Genomic DNA, 8,999 nt, shown 5'->3' on the forward strand with positions numbered 1-8,999 from the left:
CCTTATGCATCCCTATTGTGTTGCTCTGGTGACTATTATTGTTATTATCTTCGGTCTCTGTGTTGTTGTTCAGTCGTTCAGTCAGGTCTGACTCTTTGCGACCCTGTGAACTGCAGCACTCCAGGATTCTCGCTACTTCACCATCTCCCGGAGCTTCCTCAAACTCGTGTTCGCTGAGTTGGTGATGCCATCCAACCATCTTGTCCTCTGTCATCCCCTTCTCCTCCTGACTCTGTGAGTGAGTACTAATATTTAGTTTTTGTCTTTTTCTCAGAAGACACAAATCAGTGTTGTGGGAAGAGTCCAGCCCTATGGAGAGCAGCCAGGGAGAAGCCCTGAAGGCCAGACTCCTCTACCAGGATGTTTGCAGAGCAGCTTGGCGTCTCGACCATTTCCTTCTAAAAGGAAATGCCCATGAAGAGCTTTTCAAGCCTCATGTCCTGGCGCTCAGGGATATGGTCCAGCAAGTTTGCATTAAACTCATGTTCCTGCACCCAGTGGATTATGGGAGGAAAGCGGAAGAGCTGCTCTGGAGGAAAATGTACTCCGACGTGGCTCTGCTGCTGCTGAAGCTCAACAGAAAAAACACGGACTCCTCCGAGGAACAGTGGGAAGGCCCCCTGCGGGCACATCTGAAGGGTGGCCTCAGGTTCTATGAGCACCTTTTCCTGTTCCTGCAGGAGCACTACCAGCTGGGCTTATGGAGCTACATCGACTGGCCTCACAGTGCCATCCACTTCATCGGCTGCAAAAGAGCAGGTCCTGCGTCAGAGGAAGAGGTGGACTGGGCGCGAATGGCCTGCCACCGATGCCTGCTGTACCTAGGAGACTTATTCCGCTTTCAGAATGAGTTCCTGGCCCTGCACACCAAGGACCTGGCAGAGAGGTGTTATTACCGAGCCCTGTCAGTGGCACCACACATGGGCATGCCCTTCAACCAGCTGGGAGCTCTCGTGGGAAGCAAGTACTATGATGTGGAAGCCACATACTTCTACCAGCGCTGCCTCCACTCGGAAGTGCCTTTTAAAGGGGCGTCTTGGAACCTCAAACGACTCTACCATCATGCAGGAAAAAGATACAGCCGGCTGAAGAGGTACCAGGGGAAGAAGCTCTCTCCCAGCCAGAGGCGGTGTTGGGATAACAAAAGGTTACTGGTTAGCTTCCTCTACCTTCAGAGCCTCTTTCAGCCTCAGAGGAAATTCAGAGCCTCCAGGCTTGTGGCCCTGTGCCAGCTGGTTCTGGAAGACTTCCGTCTCTGTCTTTCTTATCGGCCCTGCCCATCCGACCGGAGCCAGGCCTCCAGAGAGAGAAAGCCTGCAAGAGGCTACCAGTTCCTCCCCGACCTCCTCATCTTCCGCATGGTGGTCCTCTGCCTCATGAGCGTGCACAGCCTGAGGACAGCGGGCTCCAAGCAGCACAGGACAGCGGTCACCTTCACCTTGACCCTTTTCTCCCATTTAATTCAACATGTGATGATGCGCCTCCAGGCTGAGCTCCAGAAAGGGAAGCTGACTCCAGAGGTGGACGTTCCCAGGGACAAGGAAGACCAACAGAAGATGGAGGCCGGGGACGGGCGACAAGACCCTCCAGCCCCTTGCCCTGGGCCCTGCCACAGCAAATCTCAGAAAACCCACACGTCATCTCACATTTCCAGTGTGGATGACAACCCAGAAGCCAGTTTTCATTCTTGCTGTGACTGGGATGAGACAGACGAAGATGAAAACACATCCTTTTGCTCACAAGTCAGCTCAGAACTCAGCAGTGAAACCGCTTATTCAGACACAACTGATGACGAGGAAAGTGGCTCCCTGAATCCACAAGCAATGCAGGAGGGTGGAGCCAAATCCAAAGATAGAATTTCCCCTCCTGGGGATAAGCTGAAGACGTGTCAACCTCCCAGTCGTCTCCTAGGTCTCTTAAAAACAACCAATTCCGCTAGCCTGTCAGCCCCGTCGAGCCACAAGCTCCCAGGCAAACGTGGCTTTCACTTGGCTCCTGTCTTCAGCCACAGTTTCCTGACGCCTCCGAGTCCTGCTTCCAGCAAAGCATCTGTCACAGAGGATGGCGTGAGCAGCTGTCTCGAGATGGAGCCTCCTCCTGGCTGCAACTCGGGGCAGACTGCCTCCATCAGCCAACCCTGCAGCGATGTCCAGACCATTCAGAAGAAACTGCAGGTCCTCTCTGCAGAGGGGCTGCTGCCCACGGTCAAGGTGATTCTGGGCTGGCTCCGTGCCAACTGCAGTCTCCTCAGCGCACGTCGGTGGAGCCTGTTTAGCCTGTGGGACCACCTGTCTGTGCTGCTGAACCTGCTGCCCTCTGTGCGAGACCTTCAGGAGCCAGGCCTGGGCCTGTCCCACCATCTCCGTGAGCTACTGCAGAGCTGCAAGGGCCCACACCTTCCCCAGTTCCTGCAGCTCCCGGAGGATATCGCCCTGGGCCAGCACTGGCTGCAGCAGGCTTCCCAGGAGAGGGTGGGCTTGGAGCAGGACCCACCTCCACTCAGCTCCCAGGATGAAGCTGCTGTGCGCATCTGTTTCCTCAGAAGCTTTGGCCACTTCGCCACGACGCTCCCTGGACAGTTCCTGAGGTACGACTCTCATTCAGGGGTCTTTGTGAGCACTGGGTTTGAAGGACCAGACAACCCATCTCAGCAGTTGCTAGAGAAAACTTCCAGGATCAGATTTTTCAAAGACGTAGTGCAACTGTGGCTTCAACGCGAGGTGGTGCTGCTGGAGAAGACTCTAAGGCACATCCAGATTCAGTCCGCTTTGACCCCTTACCTGTTCCCTGATCCCCGGGCCCTCTGTGAGCACCTGCCAGTCATCCGGCAGCTTGCCACCAGCGGTCAGTTTCTCCTCATCGTACCCAACATCGTGGTGGACATATTGTATATCCTGAGAAGGGAGGACAACCGGGCTTCGGCAGCCATCACCTTCCTAGAGGGGGAGCTGGAGAGAGGGAACCAGTACCTTCTCTGCCAGTCCTGCGTGTCTGTGACATTGGTGAGACCCAGGATGACCAGGCCAGACTCTGATGCCTGGGACCTCTATAACATGCTTGACTTCTGCAGAGGTCTGCTGGACTCATCCTGGCTGGGGACCCCCGACCACAGCAGTATGATCACCATCCTCACGGGCATCTGTTTAGACAACCCTAGGAATCTCTCATACCCGCTGCAGCTGGTGCTGGGAACGGCCACTGAAGCTGGTGTGGAAGTCAAGAACGTCCTGCGCTTCTACAGGAAGTGGAAGATGGTCAGCTGATGTGGTCAAATCTCCCTACTTCCTCCCTCAGCACTTAACACACCAAGCTCAGTCTGCTCACCTCTCTTGTTCGCACCTAATGTTAAAGGGAGCCATTGTGTAAACTCAGATCTGTACCTGCCTACCTATGGGTAGAGTCTCAGTGGACCATCTCCCAGAGGCCTTCATGTTTCTTTCTTTGTTGTCTTGACTTGATATCACATTTTCTGTCTGAAAAATATCTCTAGATTAAACTAACGCAGTATTTGGTGTTTTTATGGTAAAGCAGCAACTTAAGGAGGCATTTCTGAGTCCCTGCTCAGCTGGTGGAACTGTAACTTTTTTGGCTATTTTTTTTTTTTTTTTTTGCTTTGCTCTGTTTTGTGACATGGAACTTTTTAATGCTATTTTATTGTGATGGATCATGCCTATTATGTAAGGTAGGCTTTGTCATCTGTGAAAGTTCAATAAATGGAAAGTAAAAATTTTGATTGGAGTGAAGGGTTTTATTGCAATTCCTGGTTACTTCTTCACTGTCTTTTATTCTCCATTCAGGTTTTTCCCTTTTGGCTAGGACTAGGTCAGTAGCCCAGAACGCTATGGTAGGATTTCATTTGCTCCCTCTAATATGATAGCAATTGCCCCAAGGATCAGCTGATCTGGTTCCACTTCTGATTATCTGGGAGTAGGTACTATTTAGTGGTACAGTATTGGTAAAGTTTCTAATTTGGCTACCGTGACATTGTCTCTTGCTTTTTTCTGGCTCTCAGATTCTTTTGGGACCTCTTGTCAACATCCTACTGATGTATACTCCGGAGAGTAGCTCTTTTCCTCCATTAGCAGAGTTTGAATGTGGACCCTGTAAATACTGGTCACAAGTGAATATCTACCACTTCACTCAGATTGACATGCATTACAAGTATTAACATTAATCACCTCCCCTCCTCCTATCCCCAGAGTTCTTCCCTGATAAACCATCACATTTCAAGGCCAAACTTAATCTTCTTTTAGGGTCCTAAGTTCTTGAGGCATCTGAATCCTTCTCTGTCTGGATATATTCCTCCCTAAGTCAACCTCAGGTCTAATTTTTCCCCTCAGAAGCAGAGAAATTACCTTCTGAGCTTTTCCCTGACTCATGGGTTCTCATTTCTGAGTTGTCCTAAGCTAAGCCTTCGTGTTTCAGTTAAACTTCTGTCACTTCCCCTTTTCCATCCTTTTAAAATTATTTCTTGTATTTATTAGAAAAATTTCAATACATGGAAGAAAATCTTAAAAAAGAGAAAAACCCAAAGGTTGTTATACCCTAATATTAGCATTTGGTTTTCAGTTTATTTATAACTTGTCATTCTTCCTCTGCATAGATGTTTTTCTTAGTTATAATCATACTCTATAAACACCATTTTATTTTTTAAAAAACTTTTAGTGGTGGATATCTTTATTGCTTTATTATTAAAATTTTAATTTTGTATTGAGATATAGCTGATTAACAAGCAATGTAGTGATAGTTTCAGGTGAACAGCAAAGGGACTCAGCCATACATATATCCCCCAAACTCCCCCTCCCATCCAGGCTGCCACATAACATTGAGCAGAGTTCCATGTGCTGTACAGTAGATCCTTGTTGGTTATCTGTTTTAAACATAGCAGTGTGTACATAAAAATCTTTTTAACTTCTTTTTCTTCAAATTACAGGCACATCTTATATTATTGCATTATTTTCATTGGCCCTTTAATAGCACCTTCCTGTTATGGTTTGCTTAAGCATTAACCTTTTTTTCTAATATTTTAGCATTAAATTATTAATTATTATGTGTTAAAGCCTGAGTACACGTGCACACACACACAGGTGTCTGTATCTGCTAGGATTAGTTCCTTAGGTGGACAGAAATTGATTTACTGAGTTACAAACTATAAATATATATGTATGTACATAAGTTTACATTACATTATACTTATGTGTTTATATATATGTATATGTAAGTGCCTGTCATGTCTGACTCTTTGGGACCCTATGGCCCATAGCTTGCCAGGCTCCTCTGTCCATGGGATTCTCCAGGCAAGAATACTAGAGTGGGTGGACATGCTCTCCTCCAGAGGATCTTCCCAACCCAGGGATCAAACCCAAGTCTCTTATGTCTCCTGCATTGGCAGGTGATTTCTTTACCACTAGTGCCACCTGGGAAGTCATATATGTATATGTACATATGCATGTAAATATAGCTTTTTATGAAATATTGACAAATGGCTTTCCACAAAGGAATTTATTTCCAGGAGAGGAATAAACATTTAACATGGTTTCATAGCCACATTTTCCACCAAATACATTATGATAATTTTCACAATAATCATTTTTTAAAGATGATTTTTAAAAGTGACCATGTTATGCATATCCCATAATTTGCATAACCATTGTCCTGTTTTCAGATATTTGTCTCTTCATTTTTTCCATTATAAATAATGTAAATAAATTTTTGTATGTACTTTTGATTATCAGAGCAAATTCCTAGAAGTAGAATTGCTGAGGCAAAGGATCAGAATGCATCAGGGCCCTTAATGATTCTAAAAATGATACTAAATTGGCTTCCTAAAAGGCTATAAGAACACTTACTCCTAGGAGTATGAGTGTGCATATTTCATTGCAGTCAATTCAGATAATTTAAATTTTTTTCTTGCCAATTTGAAAAGTAAAATTCTCATTGTATTATTGACTGTAGAGATTGAAATAAATAGCCAAGTGGCTGTATTTCCAATTTTAAGCTTTTTTTTTTTTGCTTGTCTCATTTCACTTTAAATCTTTTTCTTATTTCTTATTGATAATTTTTTTATTTCTTATTGTTATAATCTGCAACTAACCTACAACATATGAGAGTACAAATTTAATTGGACCCTAAATACAATTGTCTAAATCAGATAGCTGACTGCCATTTTATTCTTTGCCTTGCTTGTTGCAACCTGCCAGATAGAATATTCTATTTGTATGAGAGCTGATAATAACTGGTAGCTTGAGAGGAGTCAAAAAGTAACTCAAAGCATGCAATGGAGCAAAAGAGAATAAGAGAACAAATCACTTTGCAGCATTGTGTTGGCTTCTGCCGTACAAAAATGTGAATCAGCCATAATTATACATATATCCCCTCCCTCTCGATCTTCCCTCCACCCCATGCCCCTCCCCCCACACACCCCTGGCTCATCACAGCGTGCCAGGCTGGACTTCTCGTGTTATAGAGAAACTTTACCAGCTATCTATTTTACACGTGATAGTGTATATATGTCACTGCTACTTGCTCCATTCGTCCCACTCTCTCCTTCCTCCATTGTGTCCACGGTTTACAATAGCCAGAACATGGAAGAAACCTAGATAGATGTCCATTGACAGATGAATGGATAAAGAAGTAGTCATATATACAAAGGATAAATTATTTTTTAAAATGCAAACAGGTTTTTCTCATAGGTATTTGATGTTTTCACATATGAAAATAAATAAGCATTTGTCACTATGGAAGATCCTCCCTTTAATAAGCTTGGATGGGAGGCTCCAAATTCTATTTGGGAGGTTCTAGTCTAAATGATATGAGGGTGAGGTGAGGGCAAGAAAAACCAAAGCAGTGCTAACTGTTAACACAGTAGATATTGCATTGTGTCTCACAGTGGGTTTTGGTTCTTTGAAGCCCGGAAGTCAGCCCCATTCTCATTCTGACTGCTAAAAATGAGTCATTTCAATATGTCTTGGCAGCCTCAGATGCTAATGCAGGAGACATTCTCAGAAAGTAGCAATTGTAGCAGCAGATACACCGCCATAGTTCTGCTAATTTTTTATTTTTATTTTTTACATATAGAAATCATTCTCCCTGAGAAGGCCTCCTGCTGGGTTCTGTGATATTTCCGTGCTTTCCCTTGTAGAAGTTTTGAAACTACAGATGTTCAGCTGATTATCAGCAGACACCCCAGGTCTAGACTTAGGTAAAGACTGAGAAATGCCAGGCGGGGGGCTGCCTTGAAGATGTCACTGCTGTGAATTCATGACATATGTCACAGATGTCTCTTGCATGGAGAACCTGCTGATACTTGGTATAAATAATCTTGCTGATTCTGTGGAAGAGCTAAGAGGCAAAGAAAGCATATTTTTGTTATTAAATGACTGGACTTCATTTGGCTTACTTAGAGAATAAGCACCAGTGAAGTCAGTCCCTGCCAGTTAGAGCCACCCAGGCAAAACCCTTTAAAGAAACACTTAGGTGACATTGTTTCTACTCATCTAAAGGGTTTCTCTAATAGCTCAGTGGTAAAGAACCTGGCTGCCCTTGCAGGAGACGCAGGTTTGATCCTTGGGTCGTGAAGATCCCTCGAGAAGGAAATGACAACCCACTCTGGTATTCTTGCCTGGGAAATCCCATGGACAGAGGAGCCTGGTCAGCTATAGACCATGGGGTCACAAAAGAGTCGGACACGACTTAGTGACTAAACAACAACAACTCATCCTAAAAGTTTTTGTCTTCTAAAAGTGCAGTCTTTTGTCTTAGACCTCTGGGATTGTGGACAAAATCAGATATAGTAGGAGACTTAATTTTCTTATGGTTTTTACTTCTCTTCATCATTGCACATCAGGAATAATATAAAATAACAGGAACAATGTTAAACAGTATAGGGCCTAAATCTTTGTGTACAGAGGCTCAGCTGAGGAAAAGAACTCTTAGAAGTTTTATTATCACCTGAGAATCTGATAAGGAGAGCCTTGTTTGTTTGATGCATAAGAATGTATCACTGAGTGTGGCTATTCCTCTGGTGGGATGAGGACATTCTTCCTTCTGTCTGCCCTCTGATGGATGAGGATAAGAGGTTTTCTGATGGGAGGCTCTGGCTGTGGGAAAAACTGGATCTTGCTCTGGTGGGCAGGTCCAAGCTCAGTAAATCTTTAGTTCAACTGTCTGCTGATGGGTGACGCTGTGTTCCCTCCCTGTTGGTAGTTTGACCTGAGGTGACCCAGTTCTGGAGTCTACAGGCTCTATGGTAGGGCTACTGGTGACCTCCAAACGGACTTATGCCAACACGTGCCTCCCAGGTCTGTTGCTGCCAGTGCCCCTGTCCCCGCGGCAGGCCACTGCTGACCACGTCTCTGCAGGAGACCCTCAAACAGTCATGGCAGGTCTGGCTCAGTCTCTTGTGGGTTACAACTCCTTTCCCCTGGGTCCAGGTGCACACAGGATTTTTTTGTGCTCTCCAAGAGTCTCTGTTTCCCCCAGTCCTTTGGGAGTTGAGGAATCAAACCCCTCTGTCCTTCAAAGTCAGATCCCCTGGGGATTCCCAATCCTTTTGCCAGATCCGCAGGTTGGGAAGTCTGTTTGGGGGCCTAGAACCTTTGCAGGTTCTTTGGTCCTACTGTTCTCGTTTGTGGGTTGTGCACCTGGAGGCTATGGGGTTTGATTTTATCGTGATTGCCCCCCTCCTACCTTCTCATTGAGGCTTCTCCTTTGTCCTTGAACACGGGGTATCTTTTTTCGGGGGAGGGGTTCCAACATCCTCCTGTCAATGGTTGTTCAACAGCCCAGTGCAATTTTGGTGTTCTCATAGGAGAAGATGAGCACATGACCTTCCACTCTGCCATCTTGATGGACCATTCTATGGACATGTGTGTGATAGTCGCTCAGTCGTGTCTGACTCTTTGTGACCCCAGGGGATGTCGCCCTCCAGGCTCCACTGGCCACAGAATTCTCCAGACAAGAATACTGGAGTGGGCTGCCATTTCCTTCTTGACCTTGCC

General features: G+C 45.6%; 1 pseudogene; it reads left to right on the forward strand.

The window, feature by feature from the left end:
- The first annotated feature begins 311 nt into the window (after positions 1-311).
- On the forward strand, positions 312-3,263 carry LOC145510762 (nonsense-mediated mRNA decay factor SMG5 pseudogene; annotated as a pseudogene).
- The last annotated feature ends 5,736 nt before the right edge of the window (positions 3,264-8,999 follow it).

This window comes from Giraffa tippelskirchi, chromosome 6 (genome assembly GCF_054371585.1).
Source record: "Giraffa tippelskirchi isolate mGirTip1 chromosome 6, T2T-mGirTip1v1.2.pri, whole genome shotgun sequence".
Lineage (NCBI taxonomy): Eukaryota > Metazoa > Chordata > Mammalia > Artiodactyla > Giraffidae > Giraffa > Giraffa tippelskirchi.